Source organism: Canis lupus, chromosome X (genome assembly GCF_003254725.2).
Source record: "Canis lupus dingo isolate Sandy chromosome X, ASM325472v2, whole genome shotgun sequence".
Taxonomy (NCBI): Eukaryota; Metazoa; Chordata; class Mammalia; order Carnivora; family Canidae; genus Canis; species Canis lupus.
Genome location: NC_064281.1, coordinates 1,288,583 through 1,312,160, shown reverse-complemented (window position 1 = coordinate 1,312,160; position 23,578 = coordinate 1,288,583). Strand labels below are relative to the sequence as shown.

The 23,578-nt window shown below is 51.0% G+C and overlaps 1 long non-coding RNA gene across 1 annotated transcript; it reads right to left on the bottom strand.

Moving 5' to 3' along the window:
* Positions 1 to 307: 307 nt before the first annotated feature.
* Positions 308 to 16,632, bottom strand: LOC112652026 (uncharacterized). Its single transcript, XR_007409401.1, has 4 exons — positions 14,474 to 16,632; positions 13,775 to 14,241; positions 2,994 to 3,130; positions 308 to 805 (listed from the first exon to the last, which is right to left on the bottom strand). It is a non-coding gene; the product is annotated as an uncharacterized LOC112652026 (long non-coding RNA).
* Between the last annotated feature and the right edge of the window lie 6,946 nt (positions 16,633 to 23,578).

Genomic DNA, 23,578 nt, shown 5'->3' with positions numbered 1-23,578 from the left:
CTCTCTTTCTCTCCCATTAATTAATTAATTAATTAGTTAATTAATAAATAAAATCTTTTCAAAAATTCCATTGTGTGCGTACACCATCTCTTCTTTATCCAGTCGTCTATGGATGGACACTTGGGTTGCTTCTATATTCTATATTTCTTTTTTTTTATTATAAATTTATTTTTTATTGGTGTTCAATTTGAGATCCTGCATTTCTGGCTCACAGGTAATCAATAGCATTTCTCTCCTATGGATATCCTGTGTGAAGCAGAAATAGAGATGCTCAGATAAATTTCTTTCTTTTTTTTTAAGACTTTATTTATTTATTTGAGAGAGAGCATATGAGAGAGCACAAGCGGGGAAACAGAGAGGAAGAAGCAGACTCCCCGCTCATCAGGAAGCCCGATGCGAGGCTCCATCCCAGAACCCCAGGATCATGACCTGAGCCAAGGGCAGGTGTTTAACAAACTGAGCCACCCAGGTGCCCCCTCAGATAGGTTTCTAATTTCTAAGAAGTGTTTTGATTTGATTATATTTTTGTGGGGGGACTTTTGACTGTAGATTTGGTTTTAATATGCCACATGGGTTTCCAGTGATTTGAGATCACAGTGTCAAGAGCACCGTCTCCACATATGCGCTAGGGTAAACTGGCTCTTCACAAAAGGTGATTCTATTTTAATGTATTTTGGTTCGTTCTTGAATTCAGACTGGTGTGTCCCCCTCAGGTCCAGCCAGATGGTTCCGGGTTGATTAGAGACTTTGGGTCAGTGAACAGTATCGATGATTCTCCCTCATTTGTAAAACAACACGTTAGTGCCTGTTAGAAACAGATATAAAATAAAGCAGAGGTGTAGACCTTGCAAAAGCAGCACCCAATGCTTCCATTCCTCCTCCAGTTTCACTGAGCATAGCAAAGAATTGCAAATTTTCACACGTACCCACACCCATTTACACAAACCCCTTGCCAAGACCATACATGTTTTGCCCCATTGTAAGATCCACCGACTGCTGGAAACCCATGTGATGTATTAAAACCAAATCTACGGTCAAAAGTCCCCCCACAAAAATACATGCGTCCTCTAAAAATCTGATAGAAGACCCAACTGGATTAACCCTCATGCGTAAAATGGCTTCTAAAAATCACAAATGACCTGCTCCGGCTGTCAGAAGTGATTCAATTCTCCCGGGCAATTGCTAAGTCAGTCCTTTATCTGGTGTCTGGCAAACACTACTATGCATTTAGATACATATCACATCAAAGGATCTGGAGGCAGGTCTCATGCTACCTTCTGGTAACTTTTAAATGAGGACGACCACACACGACGTTTAACGATATTTTCAGTGCCATGAAGAAAAACCCAACATGCCACGTAGGCACACAAGGGACAGGCGAGTAGCCATGTTCCTTTGGAAAGAGTATTTAAAAGCTAAATAAATGTATGGCAGAAACAATTGACACGAATCCTTTTTGATTCACCCCCACATGAGCGCAGACCTCACGTTTGCAGACCCTGGGTTGGAAGGGATCTGGCTTTGGATGAAAATGTCTATCAGATTGCGAGTGAATTGCAGGTAAAAACAGGAAAATGGTGTCTTCTGCGCTGAGGAAAGCCTCTGACTTTATGTCCGTCCCAGATGCGCATCCAGACCTATGTCGGTGAGATGCACCTGGAACCTGGATTCTTTCAGAGTTAAGCACGCTCTTTCTGCAAGACGCCATTAGTCCACGTCGATGGTGGGATGATTTGCTCCATCTTAGAATTGCTGGTCCAACCAAACTTGGTTCAATTTCTTCCTTCTTTTTAAAATTTAATTTAATTTAATTTAATGTTTCAATTTCTTTCTCGGAAGAGCACCGTTCTGTGCGCATCCAAGGGCAGGCGTGAAATAAAATGTATTGAACAGAGCCTTTGACTGAGGCAGCTTGGATGTCGCCATAACTCTGATTCCACTGGAGCCATAATCACGTGGAGGAAACACCTATAGATGGATTGTTCTCTGCTGAAAACAATTAGGATTATCACAGCGAATGTGGTCCATGCATCTTCTTTATGTTGCCTGAGTATCCATGTGTTACGGTGAAGATAGTCAACGCCATGGAGTCCAGGTTGGAACAAGAGCAAACCAGAGCACGCGTTTGACGAAGGTCCCCATTCCAGTGTTTTAAATTCTAACCCACCTCTCTATCCTGTACTTTTCCCTTGTGTGAGGCCGCCTGGGGTGAGGTGGGAAGAGTATGAGCATGGTGACCTTCGACACAGATCTGGGCTCACCCCCAGTTCACACCAGTCCCCTGCACGGGTGATTCTGGAAGCAGAGGGTCTTCCTACCCAAGTGTCTCCAGCCCTTAGGGTCCTGACCCCACAATAAAGAAGCTGCTCCCAGACCTAACTGGAGGGGAGGGATGTGAGAGTGAAGGCAACACAGGCTGGTGTGGGGACCTGGGGAGACAAGAAGCGAGGCCCAAGATGGTGGTCAGAGATAGCATCTTCCAGAAGTTTCCAGAAGGCTCTGGAAGATGACAGGTGGTAGAGACAGGGATGGTTCCCTGGAGAAGCTTCTAGGGAAGAGAGGGGCAGAAAGCAGCCATGGGTGGAGTTGTGCGGATGAAGGCGTGAGGTTGAGCACAATGAGCACGATGGGCCAGCAGCGTGGAGACAAAGCCAACGGTCAACGTCCTGCAAGCAAACAGCCTTTACCAAGAGTGTTGCGGATCACGAGCATGGCTCCACGGAGCTTGGGAGAGGCTGGGTCCACCATGCGCCTGACTTGTAAGCGGGCATGCCTGGGTGTTAGGATCTATTCTTTATTGGCGTAAAATTCACGTACTGTGACGTTCGGTATTTTGAAGTACACAATTAGCACATTCACCATGTCGTGCAGCCCCCACCGCGACCTGGTTCCAGAACATTCTCATCCCCCTGTCTCCATGAGCAAGCAGTCCCTCCCCATCCCCTCCTGCAGCTCTTGGGACCCACCAATCTACTTTCTGTCTGTGGACACACCTGGCATATAAGCAGAGTCTCACACAATGTGGCCTTTTGCGCGTCTGCTTCCTCCCTCACCGTCACGTCCTCAAGATCCATCCACATGGTAGCCGGTGTCAGAGCTCCGTTCCTTCTCATGGATGAGTAACATTCCCCTGTAAGGGGGAAAAGCACATTTTGCTCGTGCCTTCACCCACTGATGGACACCTGTGTTGTTTCCACCTTTGTCATGCACGGTTCTGTGAACATGCGGGTGAAGGTATTTGAGTGAACACCTGTCTGTTGTTCCTTTGAGTTAACACACGTACGAGTGGGATGATGGGATCATAAGGACCATAGGGTAACTCTATGGGCATCTGTATGAGGAGCTGCCAAACTGATTCCTACAGCGGCTGCACCGTGTGACCTGCCCACCAGCAATGCAGGACGGTGCTTTCTCCACAACCTCGCCTCTATTCTTACTTTCCCTCTTCTTTTTTTTTTTTTTTTTACTTTCCCTCTTCTTTAAACGTTAACACCACCCTAGTGATACGTTAAAGCCTGAAAAGCTGCTCAGAACTCTGGTCCTGTACATCTAGAAGTGTAGAAAACAAAATTCAGCTATTTTTTTTTTGTTTCTTTTCTTTTTTTTTTTTTCGGTCATATAATGAAGACTCAAAACATTGCACCATTACCAGACAGTGGAATGTATTTTTTCTCTTGCTAAATTTATACATCTTGCTAACATGCAACCCAAAGCCCTTGACAGGTAGGAGGAGACTGGTGCCCCGGGTTTGCAGTCAGCTGGAAGAAAGCCTGGTTCGAGCGTGACGAGAAAGACCCTATAGTTGGCAATTTATGCCTTCTCACACTTTTATGACCAGGTCTACAGATGGCGCATCCATCACGGCTGAAATTATAAGGCCGACAAGTAGACAAATCCGATAATGAGGACATGATTTCTGCAACCACCTCTGCAGCGAAATCCTTGTGGCTCATCGATCCTCCTGTTGTAATTATGCTTCTTTCAATGGTGAGCATCACTGGGGGAAAGAATACATATACAGCCAAAAGTGCTGAGTCTCCTGGTCCATGGATTGCCTTTGTCAGTGCGAGGTAGCTGATGCCCTGGGGACCAGCCAGAGGCAAATACATCCCACTTCCCCAGGGAAGAGGAAAGAACCAGAGTGCTCCAGAGAACCGGGTCATGAAAATGCCACCCATTGGGGTAGGAAGATGGCACCCAGTCCCTAACTATCCCTGTCCTTATAGCCTTGGGTCCAGCTCTGTTTCCCTGATGGTCAGTTCACGAATCAGCTGGCTGTGGCCCGAAGCACCAACTATCTAGCTTCCAGGAGTTGCCAAAGTCCCTGAGTCCTCCTTTTGGAGGAGGCATGTTTCCTGCCACCCCGTAGGCAGCATACACAGCCTTCCCACTGTGGCTGTAAAAAGGTCAAGACGGCATGTGCCCCATGGAGAGGAGGGAATGTATGAATGCATTTGCAGACAGGATGTGAAGGACCAAGAATTTCCATGACTTTTGAAAATATGCCCTGCAGTCATCTGTGCCCGGCCGGGTTCCCACTCAGGAGACGGTGCCTACTCAGCAAACCCCAAACAAGGCTTCTGTGTCAGGGAACAGCTGCTGCTGACCAGAGGCGGCTCACTGGGCATGAAGGACAACACAACATGGTGAGAGAAGGCATCGGCGGAGTGAAGGGTCCCACAAATGGTCCCAATAGAGGCAAACAAGCCCATTCTGGGGTTTCCAGCATGGTCCAGAGAGGCTTGGGTTGCCCAGCTGGGTGCCAGAGGACCACATATTACCAAGAAGGAGAAGACTAGAAGGTGCTGGTTGACAAAGGAGGAAAGAGAGACCCGGGACACTTCGAGGATTTGGTAAAGGTCACTGTGCAGAAGAGGCAGCTGGGCTCAGTGCCCAGGGCTACCCTACATCTGCACTGGGGTTTTCTCTGGACACCAAGACACTGGGAGGAGGGCACACCCTGACTCAAATGACACACGGCTGGGGATGTAATTCTTCCTTTCTGACCCCAAGAGGAAATCCTACCAGTCATTTTCTTCAACCTACCTTTCTCTCTTTATGTATCCATCCATCCATCCATCCATCCATCCATCCATCCACTCAAACATCCATCCATCCATCCATCCATCCATCCATCCATCCATCCACTCAAACATCCATCCATCCATCCATCCATCCATCCATCCATCCATCCACTCAAACATCCATCCATCCATCCATCCATCCATCCATCCATCCATCCACTCAAACATCCATCCATCCATCCATCCATCCATCCATCCATCCATCCACTCAGCCAGCCAGCCACCCAGCCACCCATCCATCCACTCAAACATCCATCCATCCATCCATCCATCCACCCAACCATCCATTCATTTAGGCACCTATCTACCCACCCATCCATGTACTCAAACATCCCTCCGTCCATCCTTGACTCCATCCATCCATCCATCCATCCATCCATCCATCCATCCATCCATCCACTCAAACATCCATCCATCCATCCATCCATCCATCCATCCATCCATCCACTCAGCCAGCCACCCAGCCACCCATCCATCCACTCAAACATCCATCCATCCATCCATCCATCCATCCATCCATCCATCCAACCATCCATTCATTTAGGCACCTATCTACCCACCCATCCATGTACTCAAACATCCCTCCGTCCATCCATGACTCCATCCATCCATCCATCCATCCATCCATCCATCCATCTACCCATATACTTGTTGCTGCCTATTTTTTCTTGTAATTTAAAAAGCACGACAGTCCAAAGCAGACGAGCTAAAATGGTGTGTGTGGCAGGTGAACAGCTCGCCTCGCACCTAGGATAGGCTGTCCCCAACATAATAGAGGGGTCAATGAAGCCTGTGTCCTTCATTTCAGACCTAGGAGAGTGGATGTAGGAGGTTTTTAGATTGCACCAAGCGGAATCCAGTCGCCCAAGAAAGGGAGCTTAGACGGTGTGAAGTCTATGCATGGGGTACCAGGAAGGTAAACTGAGGCTGGCTCACCACCAGGATATCCTGGTTGCAAGCACAGACTTTAGAAACATCAAGAAGGAAAATCCTTGATATTGAAACTTGCTTCTGCCTTCAAAAAAAAAAAAAAATCATGCTATTGGAGACGCCCTGAGCTTCTTGGATTGAGAGTAACAAGCTACACACCCACTTTGTCCATGTCTGCGTCTGATAAACATCACACTCAAACAGTCTTAATCCGGACGAAATTCTCAGTAGGCTCAGCTCGTGCCGTTCACCCACAACAGACCCTGTCAGGCAGTTTGAGATCTTGCATGATTTCCTGGTCCGTGATGAATGCTCCTGACATTCGCACTGACAGGTCTTGGCGTGACGCCTTCACGGTGGAGAAGAAGGCGGATGAACATCCAACTATCGCTCTCAGCTTCTCTCCACACCCCGGGTTCCTTCTGCTTCTTTTGCTGATGCTGGAGCCATGTTCCCTCCTCAAGGAACACACCCGGGTCACTTCTCCGTGCACCCACAAGACTTCATCTGGTCACATCTGGTCACGCCGGCCCTGTCACACCTACTTAGTCCCTCAGGCTTTGGGGTCCTGCTCTGGGGGGGGGTCCCGAACACTGATTCAAGCAGATCTCCTCAAGAAGGCGGCAGTGATTTGCAAGATCCAGCGGGCAGAGTTCCAGACACCTGTGGTCGGCACAATAATGAAATCGTAATAATGACAGAAATAATAATGTTGACACAAACAACAGCTTGTTCAACCTAATTAAGGGGGTGGGAGAAAACACACCCACTCATGGGACTGCGGCAGGCTGAATAATGCCCTCCCCCCCAAGAGTGTGCTGGGCAGTGGAGTCAAGATGAGCACAGCGAGGCCACGGCCAGTCACCAATCCTGAAAACGTCCCTTTGGCTGTCCCCAGGGGGCCATCGTTGCCTTCCATTCTGATTGCCTTCCCCCAGCTGCTCCCTGGGAGCTCCCTCCTGCCCCCAGCTGCCCATCTCTCTGCCTCTAGCTTGGGCTCTCACGTGGCTGCTCTGTCCCCGTTGCTAACGCCCTTCCCTGGACCCTTGAAGTGCAAAGTTCATTTTCCCATCACGAAAGGAGGCTCTGCTCAGTGTTGACAACCAGGACAACCAAAAGAGGGTGGTGGATGGAGAAACAGCACTGTGAATTCTCCGTGGAAGGAATCCAGTGACGCCACTCGCAGCCAGCATCCTGAGGGCAACTTGTCCGTCGTGATCCTACTGTAGGGCATAGCTTTCCCTTCTGTGTGGACGGTGGGTTGGAGGCTCCCAGTCCTCTCTCTAAGCTCCTCAATGCACTGTGAAGATGCAGTAAGTGTCCACCAACCAACTAAGGCAGATGGCTTCTGGACACTGCAAAAGCCATGGAATTTCTTCCTCACCGGCAACGGCCCCACCAACAACCTATTTGACCTGGTAAAACCCAGACCCTACCTCTGGCCCCCAGAAATGCGAGATCATATATTCCCATCGTTTTAAGCTCTGGGAATAGTTAACAGAAGCAAAGAGAAACGAATGCACTCCACATACTCCACCCCTCCTCCTCCATCTGTGTGACATAAATCTGCAGAGTCTCCCTCTGGTTGGCAAGAATAGTGGAAGCCACAGAGCCCAGCCCTGACCTGGGAGCCAAAGGTCAAGCCCGGCCCTGCAATCACACCTGCTGATTTGCAATCTTATGCATCGGTAGCTCCTTACAAAAGGTGGAACACCTGGGGCAGGCAGGGTTTGGCCTTGGTTTTGGTTGTGTTAGGAACTGACTGCCCTGTCTGTTGAGCCTCCATGTGACCTCGGGAGCCTCCAAACCCCCACAAGGACAAGCAGAGACGGTGCATGGTTGGTTGGGCTTCTGGCAAGGCTTCATTGGAACGTGATGACAGATCCACATCACCGTGCTCACTGCTTCTGTTATTCCAAATGCAGAGTGTGGGTCTCTTAAAAAGTGCAAGGAAGGAAAAAAGTTTAAGTTGATGAAAAAAATAAGAGAAATGAGCTACAACATCAAGGTACCTTGGGACGAGGTGAGCATTTGCGCTAAATGCCATGAGATGCTTCCACTCACACCCACGAGGGACCGCGCCATGGAAGGCATTCCCGGTTTGCTCCCCTTAAGCCCACCGTGTCCTCCATCTGAGATTCCCCAGGGCGTTCTTCTAGCATTGCATCTGCTATGGCCTCTCATCTCTCCAGAAATTGAAGTCTGACCAACTCAAAGATGTGATTATTTGCTCTAAAGGCTTACAAATGAAGATAGTGGGAGGGATCTAATTTTAGCTAAGGATGCTAAGGAAAAAAAAAAAACAAAAACCTTCTCCATCTGATGGGGAAAAATGTCTTAACAATAACACAGATGTGTCATCAAGGAAATCTTGCAGATTTATATCAGCTTGGCCCACGGTCACTCCCAGCCCTGCCCGGTTTTGACAGAATCACCTGGAGAGCTTGAAAAACACCAAAGCTGGGGTCACTCCTTGGCCTGGGACACGGATGCATTTGGTCTTGGGTGCAACTTCTTCACCAAACCTCCAGGGGTGGGATGTGTGAAATTTGGGAACTACAGTCTGGTTTAGGGCTAATTAATCAGCGTCCTGAGCTGACTGGCATTGGGGCTTAATTGCCATGCAGGCCAGTAAGGATGAATATTGGCTAATGATGGGGTGCAAAGACATCTTTCCTGTTTAGGGTCGTGGCTCTGGTGATACTTAATATTCCTAGTGAGTCATCAGAGGACCAACAAGATGGTGGGGGGAACAGCAAGCCCAGAAAAGCCCAACAGGATGGCGGCAGGGACAGCGCTCAGATTTGCCTGCTCGGGGTCTTCATGTACCTGAACGACTTGACCAGTTAATAGCCCCTCCCAGTGGACCATGGATTCCGACCCGATGATTCTGAACAGCTTTGCTTAACCTCTTGAACTTCTGGTGCCTCTGATAAGGGACATGGCCGATGCAATCTCATTGTGCCTGGGGAGGATTCGATTGGATCTGTGTAAAGAGCCTGGTACTCTGGTGGCCTATTATGAACGTCAAGTATCACTCCTCTCTGGGCGCAATGTTCCCACTGTATGAGCTGGTGTCCTGAAGATGCACCTGATTTATCTCCCTACTTACACACCAAGGGGTGCAACACCTTGATTCACTTGCAAAGGGAATGACACACATCACAGAATTCTAAAAATTCTTGGTCACTGCAACGGTCTTGAGCGGGAGATGAGAAATGTATATGCTCCCAGTGCCCGACTCCTTCTCTGACTGTGGAGGGTATTAGCCCCAGGCCTTGAGAGTTTCTGACGTAGATCACAAAAATGTATCTCCTCAAGGCTTCCCGTTTAATTCCCCTGGGACCTGTGATCTACACTTTAATTTTAACCGTTATTGAATCTACATCTCTACCAGTGTGTTCATCTATTATCTACCCTCTGTCCATCTATCATCTATCCATCCATCTGACCGTTTATCTATCATCTATCCATCCATCTACCCATCTATCCATCCATCATCTATCTATACATCCATCCTATCTATCTAGTCATCCATCCTATGTATCCATTGTATCTACCCATCCAATCTATCTATCCATCCAACCATCCATCTACCCATCCATCCATCATGTCTAACTATCATCTATCATCTATCATATTCATCTATTCATCCATCCATCTATGTCATATCTCTCATATTTATCCATCCAGCAACCATCCAACCATCCATCCATCCATCCATCCATCCATCCATCTATCCCTATGTCATATCTATCACATTTATCCATCCAGCATCCATCCATCCAACTCAATGTCCTATCTATCTATCTATCTATCTATCTATCTATCTATCATATTCATCCATCCATCCATCCATCCATACATCCATCCCTATATCATATCTATCATATTTATTCATCCAGCAACCATCCATCCATCTCTATGTCCTATCTATCTATCTATCTATCTATCTATCTATCTATCATCTATCTATACAAACATCTATCGATATTTAATAATTTACTGACTGTAGACAACACAGGCATGATTAACTCACACTTTTTCTGAGAGCAAATCTCAACTTGTCCCCCACAGCTGGCTGTCAGAATAAGGAAGAGAGTCTGAAACAGCAATGAAGAAAAAAGAACCCCTCTCTTCTGATGAGAGACCGCCCGGGCAGGGCAAAGTGCCTCAGGGCTGGAGACCGTCCCTGTGGTGAAGGCGAGGAGGCAGCAAGAGCATTGGCTTACCGGGGGATCCTTAAGTCACTCCACTGAGCACGTGGTCCTTCTTGTCCAATGTTCTCTGCACCTGCTTATCCTTGAAGGGTCACAACCAGAATCTCACTCAAGATGAACCGAATGAGGACGTTCTGTGGAGTCCCCTGTGTGGGAGCCGCCCCTGGGACAGGTGCCCTGTTTAGTTGGGTTTCTCCCCGATAGACCACACAGCCGCCCCAAAGACTCAACGGCCTGAAGCCAGCACTGAATATGAATTTCACCATTTACTTAATACATTACTTGAAAGCTTTAAAAATAAAATTCAATCAACAACCTGGCCAGAGGCAAACAAAACCACGGTTGTCTCTTCCTCCCCCAGATGCATCCCTTCAAAGTTTGTGTTTTTAATATAATGGAAATCATGACCATATTTCTAGAGGCTAATGAGGAGTCATGAGTTTCTTTATATTTTTAATATAAAAGGGAACATTCTTTGCCCCTGGGAAAATATTTATGAGAGACGTAACCGAATGAAGAATCCGCTTTCCCTTTTTATTTTCCTTTGGAGTCGTAGATTCTCCTGTTTGTTCGGAGAACTAATTAAATATTTAACGCAGTCATCCTGTAGAGATTTATCTTCGTAAATTGTTTCCATAAGCTGGGGGAAAAGTGGAGGGTGGGCTGCTACCTTCACGAGTCCACGGAGGAAGGACGTCTGCTAGGGTTGGAGGCACTTTGACGTGGTTGGCTTCATAGACGCTGGTAGTATCAGTGAGAAAATATGGAATTTCATAGGTTTATATTATCCAACTGCGCCTCGCCGCTGGCTCCCCGTGGTGTCCTGGGCCCTCAGAGTGCTCACCTGAGCAGGCCATGTTTCTTGCACGTGACCAAGGTGGCATCTCCTGTGGGCCGAGGAGCGGACAGGCCCCCTTCGAATGTGTTAAGAACGAAGCACTAAAAAGCACATTGTTGCTGCTAAGTACGACCTTCCCTTGAAAACGTGGTTCCGATATCTCCACCGCAGATCCCACCAGGAACACGACGCAACGTTCTTATCGACCACATGTCCCTCACCCACGTTTTCCTTCGGGTGGCTCAGATAGCCATGGTCAGCTGACCCTGAGATACGAAGCATTCTTCTCAGGAACGCGGCCAGTAAAATTCCATAGATCCCAACTCAGGGTCACAGGCCGCAGACAGAGTCAGGAGCGGGTCTCCCCCCCACACAGCTCCCGAGAGCCGTCGGCCAGCCTCCCTGCACAGCGAAAACACAGAATTGCTTATTCCAACGGACCAGTCTCTTTTTTTTTTTTTTAAAGAATTTTTATTGATTTATTTTTTTTGAGAGAGAGAGAAAGCGAGAGCATGAGCACGGGGGGAGGCGGAGAAGCAGACTCCCCGCTGAGCTGTCAGTGTGGACCTTTTGTGCCTCCCAAAGACAAGAGCTGGAAATACACAGACGGCCCAAATCAGAGCTTGCCTGTGTCCCTCCCATCCTGCTCACACCCAGGAAAAGTGCAAGGGTCTGATGGGCAGGTGGGCGTAGAGCTCACAGGGGAGCTTGCATGGTGAACTGCGTCCCTGGAGCTTCCCACCAAACGACATTCCAGAAGGTGGATCCTATACACCAGGGACAAACTCCTCACCCAGTCCCTAAATGAAATGTGATTCGTTTCTTCATTTATAGCTTGTGCACATTCCTAATGGCTTAAAACGGGAATCTAGTCTTGTCTGGCTCTGGAGACCAGAAGTCTGTGCTCCCTCCGGAGGCTCTGGGGAGGGGTCCTCCCGCCTCTTCCGGTGTCTGGGGCCCCAGGCGTCCCCGGGCTGGTGGCCGCATCCCTCCCATCTCCGCCTCCATCCTCCTCTGCATCTGCGTCTCCTCCTCTGTCTCTTATGAGGACCCCTGTCATTGCCTGTAGGGCTCATCCTCATCCCGGATGAGCTCATCACTAGATCCTTACCTAATTACACCTGTAAAGACCCCATTTCCAAGTAACCCCCCCCCCACCCTAGTTGGGATTAGGATAGGGCGGATCTGCCCTGAGGGCTGCTATTCACCCCCCGCGGGCGGGCGCTGATTGCATATTCACAGTATGCAGGCTCCTAGGCCATCCCTGCAGGCAAACAAGTGGCCGGTGATGTTTGCAGGCTGATGCAGCAAGAGGAGAAAAGGTAGGAAAGCAGGTCATCCTCATCCAGGAGGAGCTCATCTCAGCTCCTTCAAGTCATCCCATCTGCAAAGACCCTATTTCCAAATAAGGTCTGGACCACAGGCACCCCCCCCCACGTCACCTCCTTCCACATGCAAGCTCCGTTTAGGGTCTGTTTGTGGGAAAAGCAAAAAACGATGACACCTCTCCCTCCTCTGGAAAGCTCTGCTGGGCAGTGACTTCTAAGAGGCACAGAATGATTCACAACGTGCACTGGCAACATGTTCCCTTTCCCCGCTGGGCCTCTGCCGTCAGGCACCACAGATGCGTGACTAAGAAGGCATAAAACTGTGCCCCCACAGGGTTGACGAGGGCGAAACGAGCCAGAAAGTTTAAAACCTGTCTTTCAAAGAATTGCGTCTCCTGCATCAGCTATCGTGTCTCTCTGGGGCCCCACTAACCAACCCACGGGCTGTCTCTGCAGAAGCCTGGATTCGAGGTCAACTGATAGGGACACAGCTTAGGAACATTCCTTACCCGAGATAAGCAGCCCGAGCCCCCATCCAGTTGATACTAGTTCTGGGAGCGCGCCCAACACCGGTTCTTCTCCGTCCTAAGATAACCTCATGACTCAGCGGCTGAATTTTGCCTCATTCTGGGGTTAAGCGTCCGCCCCACGCGGACCACGGGATGTATGTTCCATGCACGTTAGCCCAATGCACATGCTCCACGTTTGCTCGTCAACAGTACACTTTCCTGCCCTGTTCATCAGTACGTGTGCAATCTCAACCCCCTACGATCATAAAACACTTGTTCTCAGCCCCTTTGGGGACGTGGATTCAAGGTTTGCCCTCCCGGCTCCTCATCTGCCCGCCTCTCCAACAAACCCTTTGCTTCCTCTGCAAACCTCACGCCTCAATGATTGATTGTCATGCACACATGGACTTGGGTTTGCAAAAACCGCCTCACCTGCCCAGGTGGGCAGCACACGCAACGCCATCCCCATGCCTGGATCTCAAGCTCCAGGCAGCTCCCGGTAGACCCACCAAGGGTGTCCCCAACGGCCACATTGGCCCACCCTCTTGCAAAAACAGGGGCCAGCTCCTTGCACCGTTGACTTTGCACGCTCGCAGGAAGCATCTACCAGGCTTCTTGTAAAGGAGACCGTGGGAAGCCCTGCACATCTCACTTTACGGCTCACAGAGAATCCCAGCAAGGGCCTGGAGATGGGGAGCTGGACTCGGACCAGTCACCCTCTCCTCTTAAACCCAACACCTCCATTCTCACGAGTCTCCTTCTCACAAATCCCTAGACGACAGGCATGGGGAAGGAACTCCCGGGAAGCACCGTCGTGCATTTTTATTCCGGGGGCTCCGCGTGGAAGCCCAGATAACGCACTCACCGTGTATGAATTCCAGAAGAGCGCGTTTCCCAATCTCCCGAACTCACTCAACCGCGACCAGGGGCAGCATCCAGTGATCCCGCAGCTCAGCACAGAAGTATCCATTCACAGCTCCCCCAACAGGACAGGTGCATGTCGTTTTGGAGATAAAGTTAACGCCGCTCCTTTCTGTTAGAGGCTCCGAATGCTTTGCTCAAAGGAGGGTCATTGTCACTCCTTATAATTCCTCTAAGGAAGAGGGAAGCGAGTCTGGTGAAATATAGTCTTGAATCCTCTCTAAAATCAGAACATCTCAGGGCCGTGGGGATTTTAGGGCTGAGCCCTGATTTTTCCTTGATGTCCAACTTGTGTGGTGTATTTGTGACCAAAGGGCATGTGCAGAAGGCGGCTCTGTAGCTCATCTCCCCGGGAGCATGAACATAAGGTCCCGACTTCGGACGGGGAAGCGCAGAATACCAAAGGGGTGCCTGTGAAGCAGAAGAGCAAGCATAGGTTAGACCGCAAGGGGTGGGGCCCTCGAGACCGCAGGAAACACAGAGTCAGGAAGCCACACCACGTGTCCGGGGAAAAAGGTGATGACCGTGACCACGGGGTCCTGACCCATTTGGGAACGTGCCAGGTGACGTGGAAATTCCAGGCGACTGTCAGGAAACCAACCCAAGGGTCATGGGCACCGAGGGATCCCAGGATGACACCTACCAGACAGTGGCGGGTGGCAGTGCCTGCTGGGCAAGTGGACATGGGTCCACCCTTCAAGAGACCAAGCCGTCCGCCTTGTCCCACAGAAGGTGACGCTCTTTATTTTCAACGGTGCTTCTGCCCCGCGTAGATCGCCGTTTGGCCAACGACGTGAGGGGTGGGAAATAAATTAGAGCTTAGGACCCGTTGCTTGCGTGGAGATGTCCTGAGGGAGACCGTGGTTTCTTTTAAGGCTGCTAAGGAAAGGGTTGCGTTGCTCTAGAGCGACATTCTCAACCAAGGGCAGAAGACGGGTGGGCCCTCTCCTGTTTGATGCTGGCCTGGAAATAGGTCAGGACAGGTCCAATGGGGCAGAGCCCCAAAACAAAGGGGATTTCTGGAGTTACTGTCTTTAGGGACAAGTAGAAACTATGTAGAAGGTGGGCCGGAAATTGTCAAGAGCTCCCCCCTGAGCCACTTTCCAAAAATCTTAAATCTATGGTTGCTGGGGTCATGGGGCAGCCGTAACCAAGTATGATAAACCCAGCGGCTGAGAACGGTTCATATCTATCAGCTCTGGAGACCAGAAGTCTGAGATCCATGTGGGGCAGGGCTGGGCTCCCTCTGGAAGCTCCATGGGACGGTCCTTCCTGGCTCTTCTGTGTCTCCTCCTCTGTCTCTTACAAGGACACTTGTCATTGGATTTAGGGTCACCTTCATAGGATGAGCCCATCTCAAGACCCCTCACTTAATGGCATCTTTGGCCACATCTTTCGTCATAAAAGATCATATTCACGGGACACGGGCATGAACACGTGGACCTGATTTTGAGCAAGCCACCGTCCATCCTACTATTTTCAACACATACGAGGGATCAAACCCATTATTACTTTATTATTGCCTAGGTGAACCCCACTTCTTAAAAGTCACAGTGAAACATTTGTGGAAAGGTTACTAAGCACCAGTTACGTGAACCGCGTCTATTTCCACCACGGCCTTAGGAAGTAGGTCCTTGGTCTGTACGATGTAGACTCAATGTGCGCATCCCTCCGAAATACGTATGTGGGATGGGATGTGGAGGTGGGGTCTGGGTCCACCCCGGTGGGAGAGGATTAGATCTTGAGGATGGAGCCCCATGATGGCGTGAGTGTTCTCAGAAGAACCCGGTTGACCCTTCCTCCGTGTCGGGACACAATGGGAAGATGTCTACCTGAGAACCGGGAAGTGGATTCACACATATTGAATCTGCACACTCCTTGATCTTGCATATCCAGGGTCTACAAGCATCAGGACTAAATATCGATTATTGATAAGCTCCCTAGCCTGTGGTGCCCTGTTAGAGCAGCCCCGGAAGTGGGCCACCATCACCATCCGCACGGAAGCCTTGTCCCCATGAAGCCATCTGTCCCCATTCCCCTCGACAGCCGCGGATGGACTCTCTGCAGATAGATTTGCCTTTTTCTCCACATTTCATGCAAATGGAATCACATGTGGGCTCTTGTATGTGGCTTCTTTTACTTAGCACAGTTTTGTGGGTTTTTTGTGGGGTTACTGTCTTTAGGGACAAGTGGAAACTATATAGAAGATGGGCCGGAAATTGTCAAGAGTCCCCCCCTGAGCCACTTTCCAAAAATTTTAAATCTAAGGTTGTTGGGGTCATGGGGCAGCCGTAACCAAGTATGATAAACCCAGCGGCTGATGGGAGCAGGCGTCAGAGCTTCTCTTTGTGGCCGAGTGATATGCCCCTGTGTGGACAGACCCCGTTCTGTTTATCCATTCATCCATCCACGGACATTTGGGTCGGTTCCAACGTTTAGCTGTTGGGACTGGTCTTGCTGTAAATATTACGTATTCGAGCATATGAGTTTTTGGGTAGACGTGTGTCTTGGGTATACACCTGGGAGAAAATTGGTGGGTCATACGACACATTTATGATTAATCTTTTGAGGAATTGACAGGATCATTAAATCTTTGTACGCTTTTAATTTCAATTTAAAGGAATTTAGCTCTGACCCCTACACTAGGAAATGAATCTTCTTCACTTTCTCCTCCTCTTCCTCCTTTTTCTCCTCCTCCTCCCTCTTGTTCTTGTTGCTCTTCTTGTTCTTGCTCTTCTTGTTCTTCTTCTCCTCCTTCTCTTTCTTCTGCTTCTTCCGCTTCTCCTTCTCCTCTTTCTTCTCCTCTTTCTTCTTCTTCTTCTTCTTCTTCTTCTTCTTCTTCTTCTTCTTCTTCTTTTCTTCTTCTTCTTTTCTTCTTCTTCTTCTTTCTTCTTCTTCTTCTTCTTCTTCTTCTTCTTCTTCTTCTTCTTTTTCTTCTTCTTCTTCTTCTTCTTCTTCTTTTTCTTCTTCTTCTTTTTCTTCTTCTTCTTCTTCTTCTTCTTCTTCTTCTTCTTCTTCTTCTTCTTCCTCTTCTCCTTTTCCTTCATCTTCTTCATCTTCATCTTCTTCTTCTCCTTTCTTCTGCTTCTTCCATTTCTTATTCTCCTTCTCCTCTTTCTTCTTCTTCTTCTTCTTCTTCTTCTTCTTCTTCTTCTTCTTCTTCCTCTTCTCCTTCTCCTTCATCTTCTTCATCTTCTTCATCTTCATCTTCTTCTCCTTTCTTCTGCTTCTTCCACTTCTTATTCTCCTTCTCCTCTTTCTTCTTCTTCTTCTTCTTCTTCTTCTTCTTCCTTTTTCTTCTTTATCTTCATCTTTGTCTTCGTCTTCTTCTCCCTCTTCCTCTTTTTCTCCTTCTTCTCCTTCTCCTTCAGCTTCCCACTCCTCCCAAAGGTCTTCTAGACATTTGGGTCACGATGCATGTTCAGATGACTTGGAAAATGGTCCTTCCTCGTCCACGGTGGGGACTTCCCTGTCCACTCCCTGCATCTCCGTGATAACCCCAGGGGATGCAAAGATCTGTGTCGAGACTGGACACCCAGGACCATGGACTCGAGCAGCCGGGCCAGCTGGTTGTGCACCAGAGCACCTGCTGCCTTTCCCTGGTGGAGAGCCATTGACGCTGGGAGCTGCCCACGCAGTCAGGGGTCCACGGTCATCGTAGTGTCCCGGCCACCTGGGAGCCCCTGCGCTGGACAATTCTGGAAGTGAGAAGCAAACATCTAGCACCTGACGCGACGGAAGCTTATACGGGTCGGCAGCTCATTTCATAACAATGGGCGTAGCAGGGAGGTTAAAGCAATGCCGTGTTGTTCTTTTGGGGTCGGAGCAGGGAGAGAACCTCCATTCGTCCCCCAACCCCTCCATCCCATCCCCTCAAGATCCCACCTCGACATCACCAGTCAGTTTACTTTGTGGTAGAAGCTTAAATGCTGAAATTCTGCGGGGGCAACCAATCTTCAAACGTGGAAACCCCGCCTGAACAGGGGTGGGCACGTCCTGTTTGGCAGGTGGCCCCACAGCACAGCGTCTGCGTGCAGGTGCGCAGGTGTGCACGCGCCTCCATCAGGGCTAACGACAGCCCCCCTCCAGCACCCGGGGACCAGACTGAAAGGGCAGGCAACCCACACCCTACGGGGCCGCTAGGTGGAGCCATCAGACAGGCGTAAACCCAACTGAGGCTGTAGCGCTGTCGCCTGCATGGGGACGCGTCCCACGAGCAGAAGAACCCACAGGACACCCTCAACCCCGGAGGGGAGGGGGGTCCCCGTCAGACCCCAAACCTCACGGTGATGATTCTGCAGAAGCGTCTCCCTATGGTCCTTCCCGTCCCGAAGGAAAGCAAGCTACGGTGCTGCCAACCAGCCAGACGAACGCCCCGGGGGAGGAGGCCGCCACCGTAAAAGCATCAAAGGACCCGCGCGTAAAGCATGAATCGGTGACCCTGGACGTGGCCGACAATATGCAACAATTGCCTTGATGCGTTTTTCTGGTACCCCCAAAGGAGCACACAAAATCTGCCTTTGTAACTTGAAAATGTAGGATTTGTGTTGAAGACGGGAGTTTTCCAAAAAAAGAGAGAGAGAGAGAGAGAAAATCACACTTCTGTTCTGACCCACATCTCACGCCTTTTTGGAGCTTAGGACATGATTCTGTAGGAACCCTGAATTATTCTGATGACCGACCCCCCACGGGATGGCGGGGTTCAAACCTCACCGGTGACTCTGTCCTGCTGCCCCTGTTCCCCCCCAACACCCAGTTCAGCTCTCTGGTTGGAGAAGGGGCACAAAACTACCTACCTCGGAGGGATTGGCTCTATGGGACCTATTAGAACGCCCTCAAAATGCCACCAAAGAGTCACTGATTCATGCAAAGTATCTGCTTGTTGCCCCAAGTGCCCCACAACTGCATTTGCACCCCCTGTTGGCACGTCCCCACCTCCCGTCCATGCTGTCTGATGATTGAGGAGGCTGAGCATGCGGGGATTCCTACACCAAGGCATGCGACGTTTGCAAATGATGCAGGCTTGCTCGTTGCACACCCAAGTGACAAGGCCCTGGGACAGATGCCGTTTGCTCACCTGGCTTTCCCTGCTTTCTCTCTGGAAGGGCGGGGGCGGGCAGCTCTTCCAGACCTGGACACCGTTAGCACCGCTCTCCCCATGCACCATTTTTGGACGAGCTGTCCCTGAGGGCACGTCTGTGGTGTGTGGGGGACTGTGTTCCCCTCCGATTTTCACTCCGTGTCATCTTGTACTTGTGAGATCCTGTGAAAACACGACATATACATATGGACGCTACGTGACGGTTTCCTATAGAGCCATTTCAGAAGGGACTCCTCACGCACGTGGCCATCGGCCCTCGTTCCTCCAACACGTCTCATGGCCGTTGTCCAGTTTTCCCAAAACCTGCCAAGGGTCCCCATCGACCTGAGTCAACCTGACAACATGTGGATCAACCCCCATGCCTGACGTGTCATATTCGGAGAGCGCTGGACACGTCCAAGCCCACGGGAACACACCCCCCCCATTCTGCGCACGGCATCCTGGTGCGTGAAACATGATTGATCATTAGCTGTACCGAGCACAGAGTCTAAACGGGGACGCAGCGGGGGCACCTGGGGGGCCCAGTCGCTTGAGCTTTCCGACTCTTGATTTCGGCTCAGGCCATGACCTCTGGGTCCTGGGAGGGAGCTCCACTCAGCACAGAGTCTGCTTCTCCGTCTCCCTCTCCTCCTCCTCCTCCTCTGTCTCTTTCAAATAAATAAAAGTCTTAAAAAAAAAAAACAAAAAAATGGAGACCATGAACCCAATGAGTCGCGTGTAGGACGCCTGGCGTCCAAGCATCACGCTCTGCTGGGTGCTCCGGCGACGGAGTCGAGGGTTAAGGTGCATCTTCCCCGGGATTGGACGCAACCGCCGTGCTTTCTGGATTCCCCCAAGCGGCACAGAGAGATAGGTCAGGATGACTCATCCTTCCCAAATCGGGAAGGGCCCCTCGCATCCAAGACGTGGACCAACACGAACTTATGCTCAATGCGCATTTCAAGAACCCATCGCTCCAGAAAGGCAGCTCAGGGCCCTTCACAAAAACTGGGGGGGGGGGCGGGCCGGGGCGGGGGGGAAGAGACATAACGAGATGCCAGCCTGATTCCAAAACTTGGGTTTCCTTTCGCAAAAATAAGCCCACGAGTGTACGTATTATTTCGTCTTTTTCATTACACAAAACGTCTCATGCTATATAGACTCTTTGGGAATTTTGTTTTATTTTTTAATATTTTATTTTTGACGCCTTAGTGAAATTCAATCTGCCAACATCTCGTATGTCATTTTTTAAATGATTAAAAACGCCCTTTCCTGTGGTGTTTGTAGTCCGCTCTCAACCCATCGCTGCTGGGATGAAGTACAAAAATACAAGCGTGCACTGAACTCTGAAGGTGGCGTGAGCTCCATGAGCATATTACTCCCGTGATGATGCGGTGAGTGTCACGGATATGCGTTTGGGGACACAGCGGTGATCCCGAGAAGGTGAGGGATGCCTCCTTGTGTGAATGAGCCCGACCTACTCGGCCGACGGGCTACCTCCGCTTCCCTTTACGTGCAAATCCTTCTAGTGTCAGGCGCATCCGGCAGCAGACAAAAATGCGACCAACCAACCTAAACCGTGTGGGTTGAAATCCCCCGAGAGCCTGTCCGTAAAACCTTCGCTTGGAGCAAACAGCCGGCTTGCCCTCCTGGCCTTTCGGTTGGTTTTCACCATTTGCTTTGTGCGTCGCCCGGAAATACCACGTCCGTGCGCACCTGAGCCCGCGCGGAGCCTTCGCGTAACCAGCCATCGTCATCGTCACCACCGTCGTCGTCACTCGGGCATCGACCAAGAATAAAAATAACCCTGATTTCAACCTCCTCAGACCGCCCGTATCTACACGCTAACCAGCCGCATACAAACCGGAGGTTCGTGAATCCCGGTGTTTTGCAAATGATTCCTGCAGCCGGGAGCTGGAACCACGGCCTCCCCGAGTCGCAAGGGGGCTGAACGTTGGCTGACTGGGCGTGAAGACCCCGGGGAGACGAGAGCCCCGAGATCGGCCGTTCTCAAAAGAAAAAAAAAAAAAAGCAACCGATGAGCAGAACTTGGCCAAGCTTCCTATGATTAAAAAAAAAAAAAAAAAAGCAACACATTTTCGCGTTCAAAGGGAAGCTCGGGGAGGAGCAGTTATTATTGGATTACTCGAGGCCACTGAGGCAAGAGCCAGAGAAGACGCTGTCCAGAAACGCTCGGGAGCGCTGTGGAAGCTGCTCTGTAACACGCTGGACCCGGCCCAGCGCTGTGCAGGGTTCGCCTGAGGCGTTGAACGCGGCCCGGACACCGCGCAGGTGGCCGCACATACGCCTGAGGTCGGTCCACACCGCGTGCCCCACGCCCAGCCACGTCCCCACTCGCGAGTTTGTACGTGCAACCGTGCTCGGAGGTCAACACCAACCTGCTAGGCTGCTCTGCCTTCCTGTGTTAGGTAAAGACACGTGCTCGGGTCACCTTGCAGGACCTCCGACACCTGCCCACTTCCTTTTACCCGAAGGAACAGGCCTGGCTCCCCCGTCCATGCATCCCTGGGCGTCTACGGCTCTCCATGCCTCACCTGCCGCCTGGTGTTCTGCAAACACTTCTGACTCCCACGTGTCCGTCCCCAGCCAGCCCCGCGGCGTGCACATGCACGCACATCCCAGCGAGACGAGAGCTTCCAGCGCCATCCAAAGGCCCGCCTCACATCGGGCAGGCACCGCATTCTCTTCCACCCTAAAGCTCCAGTGCAGCGCGCACGCCCCGCAGGTCACAGGCCGCGACCACCCAGGAGACAGCGAGGCAGCACCGCGATCCGGCCCGCCGGTGCAGCTCCTGTTCCCTTCCGTTAGAACGCAAGGCCCATGGGGTAAGTGAGCCAGCGGGGTGCCTTTCCCGGGACGCCCGCCTGCACTGCACACCTGCACACCTGCACACCTGCGCGTGCTGTGTCGCTCCGGGCTCTGTCGTGGGCGCCCCGCAGGCTCTCTGCACCCAGAACCAGGTGGAATGCACCACGTCAGGGACTCTGGCTCCGCTCCCTGAGCGTACTTCTGAGGAGCAGGAGCTCTGAGCGTGCAGGAGACACAGAGACACCTGGGCCAAGGGGTGTCTCCACTCAACCAGCCTTTGCCTTCCAACCAACGAACAGCTGGAGGCTGGCAATGCTCGTGTGCAGAGGGAGAAGCTGGAGCCCCTCGAACATGCACCGTATTGGCACACCTGCCTCTGGCTCAGGGCACGACCCCGGGGCCCTGGGATCGAGTCCCGCATCGGGGTCCTGGCGCAAAGCCTGCTTCTCCCTCTGCCTGGGTCTCTACCTCTCTCTCTGGCTCTGTCAGGGATAAATATATAAAATCCTTAAAAAAAAAAAAAAAGGAAAAAAGAAAATGCACAGTATTGAGGCAGACACTTCATGGTGATACTAGCAGGCCACTGGACATGCCATATATATGGAATCGAATGGGACACGCATATGTATATGGGTTGCATATATATATATAGGAATATGTAAATATTCACTAGAGATGCATATATATACAGGATCTATATGGGAGATGCATATATATATGGGATCTATATGGGAGATGCATATGTACATACAGGATCTATATGGGAGATGCATATATATATACACATACGGGATGTACATGGGAGATGCATATATATGCAGGGTCTATATGGGAGATGCATATGTGTACGGGGTCTATATGGGAGATGCATATACATATATGGGATCTAGATGGGAGATGCATATATACAGAGAGAGAGAGAGAGAGATGGGACTGAAAGCCCCCTGACTACACGTCCTGCAGCTGGCTCATTTGTCTTGCAAGGATCTTTCCTGCCCTCCCGTTGCGGCCCGCCTCCCTTTCCACAGCCTGCAGAGCCAAACACAAGCCCTTGGATCCGCCCTCCCAGCTGCTGCGTGTTGCCCATGTGGGGCTCCCCGTTTGCCCCTGGTGGGGAGGGGGGTGCCCTGCTTCCTAGGCCATCCTGGGGGGACAGCCCTGCCTGGGGTGCAAGCATCGGCCAGCAGGATAGGCACGGAGCCGGCAGGGCCGCTCTGGAGGCCACTCCTGACGAACGCGTCCCCACGCTGGACCCATGCAGCCCCCCAGTACCAGCTGTGGGCTCAGGGGGAGACCGTGTCCACCTGGGCCACGTGATGTCTTCCTTCTGCGAGGCTCTCAACGTCACACATGGTGCCTGTACCTACAGGGAGTCGGGCTCACACACAGGGTGTGCACCCCGGCTCCTTCTACCTCCCCAGGGACCCGGGGATGGGGTCCTCGCCTGCATTTCTGCAGGGCTCTCTGACTGCTGCTCAGCAGGTGCACGTGACAACTGCTCTCACACACGGTGGACCGGCCAGCCGCTGCTCCCTGGTGTCGGGGGTGGTGGAGACAGGACCCAGAGCATGCTGGGCCTGAACTCCGTGCCCTCCGGCTCCGGGGTTGATGTGCTGCTTGTCTGGCACGGAGTCCTCCCCTAGGCCCCACATCCTGCACCCCCAATGCGCCACATCCGCATCCAGGACAGTGAAGCTTAAGGCCGCCCGGCTGGGTGGGTGGGTACCCCCTGCTTTTCCTACGACTTCTGCATAAGCCTTTGCGAGGGGGGGGGGTGTCCCTCAGCATGTTCTGTTGACTCGTGGTCCTGGGAGTGGGCCCACCAGGCATCAGCCCTTC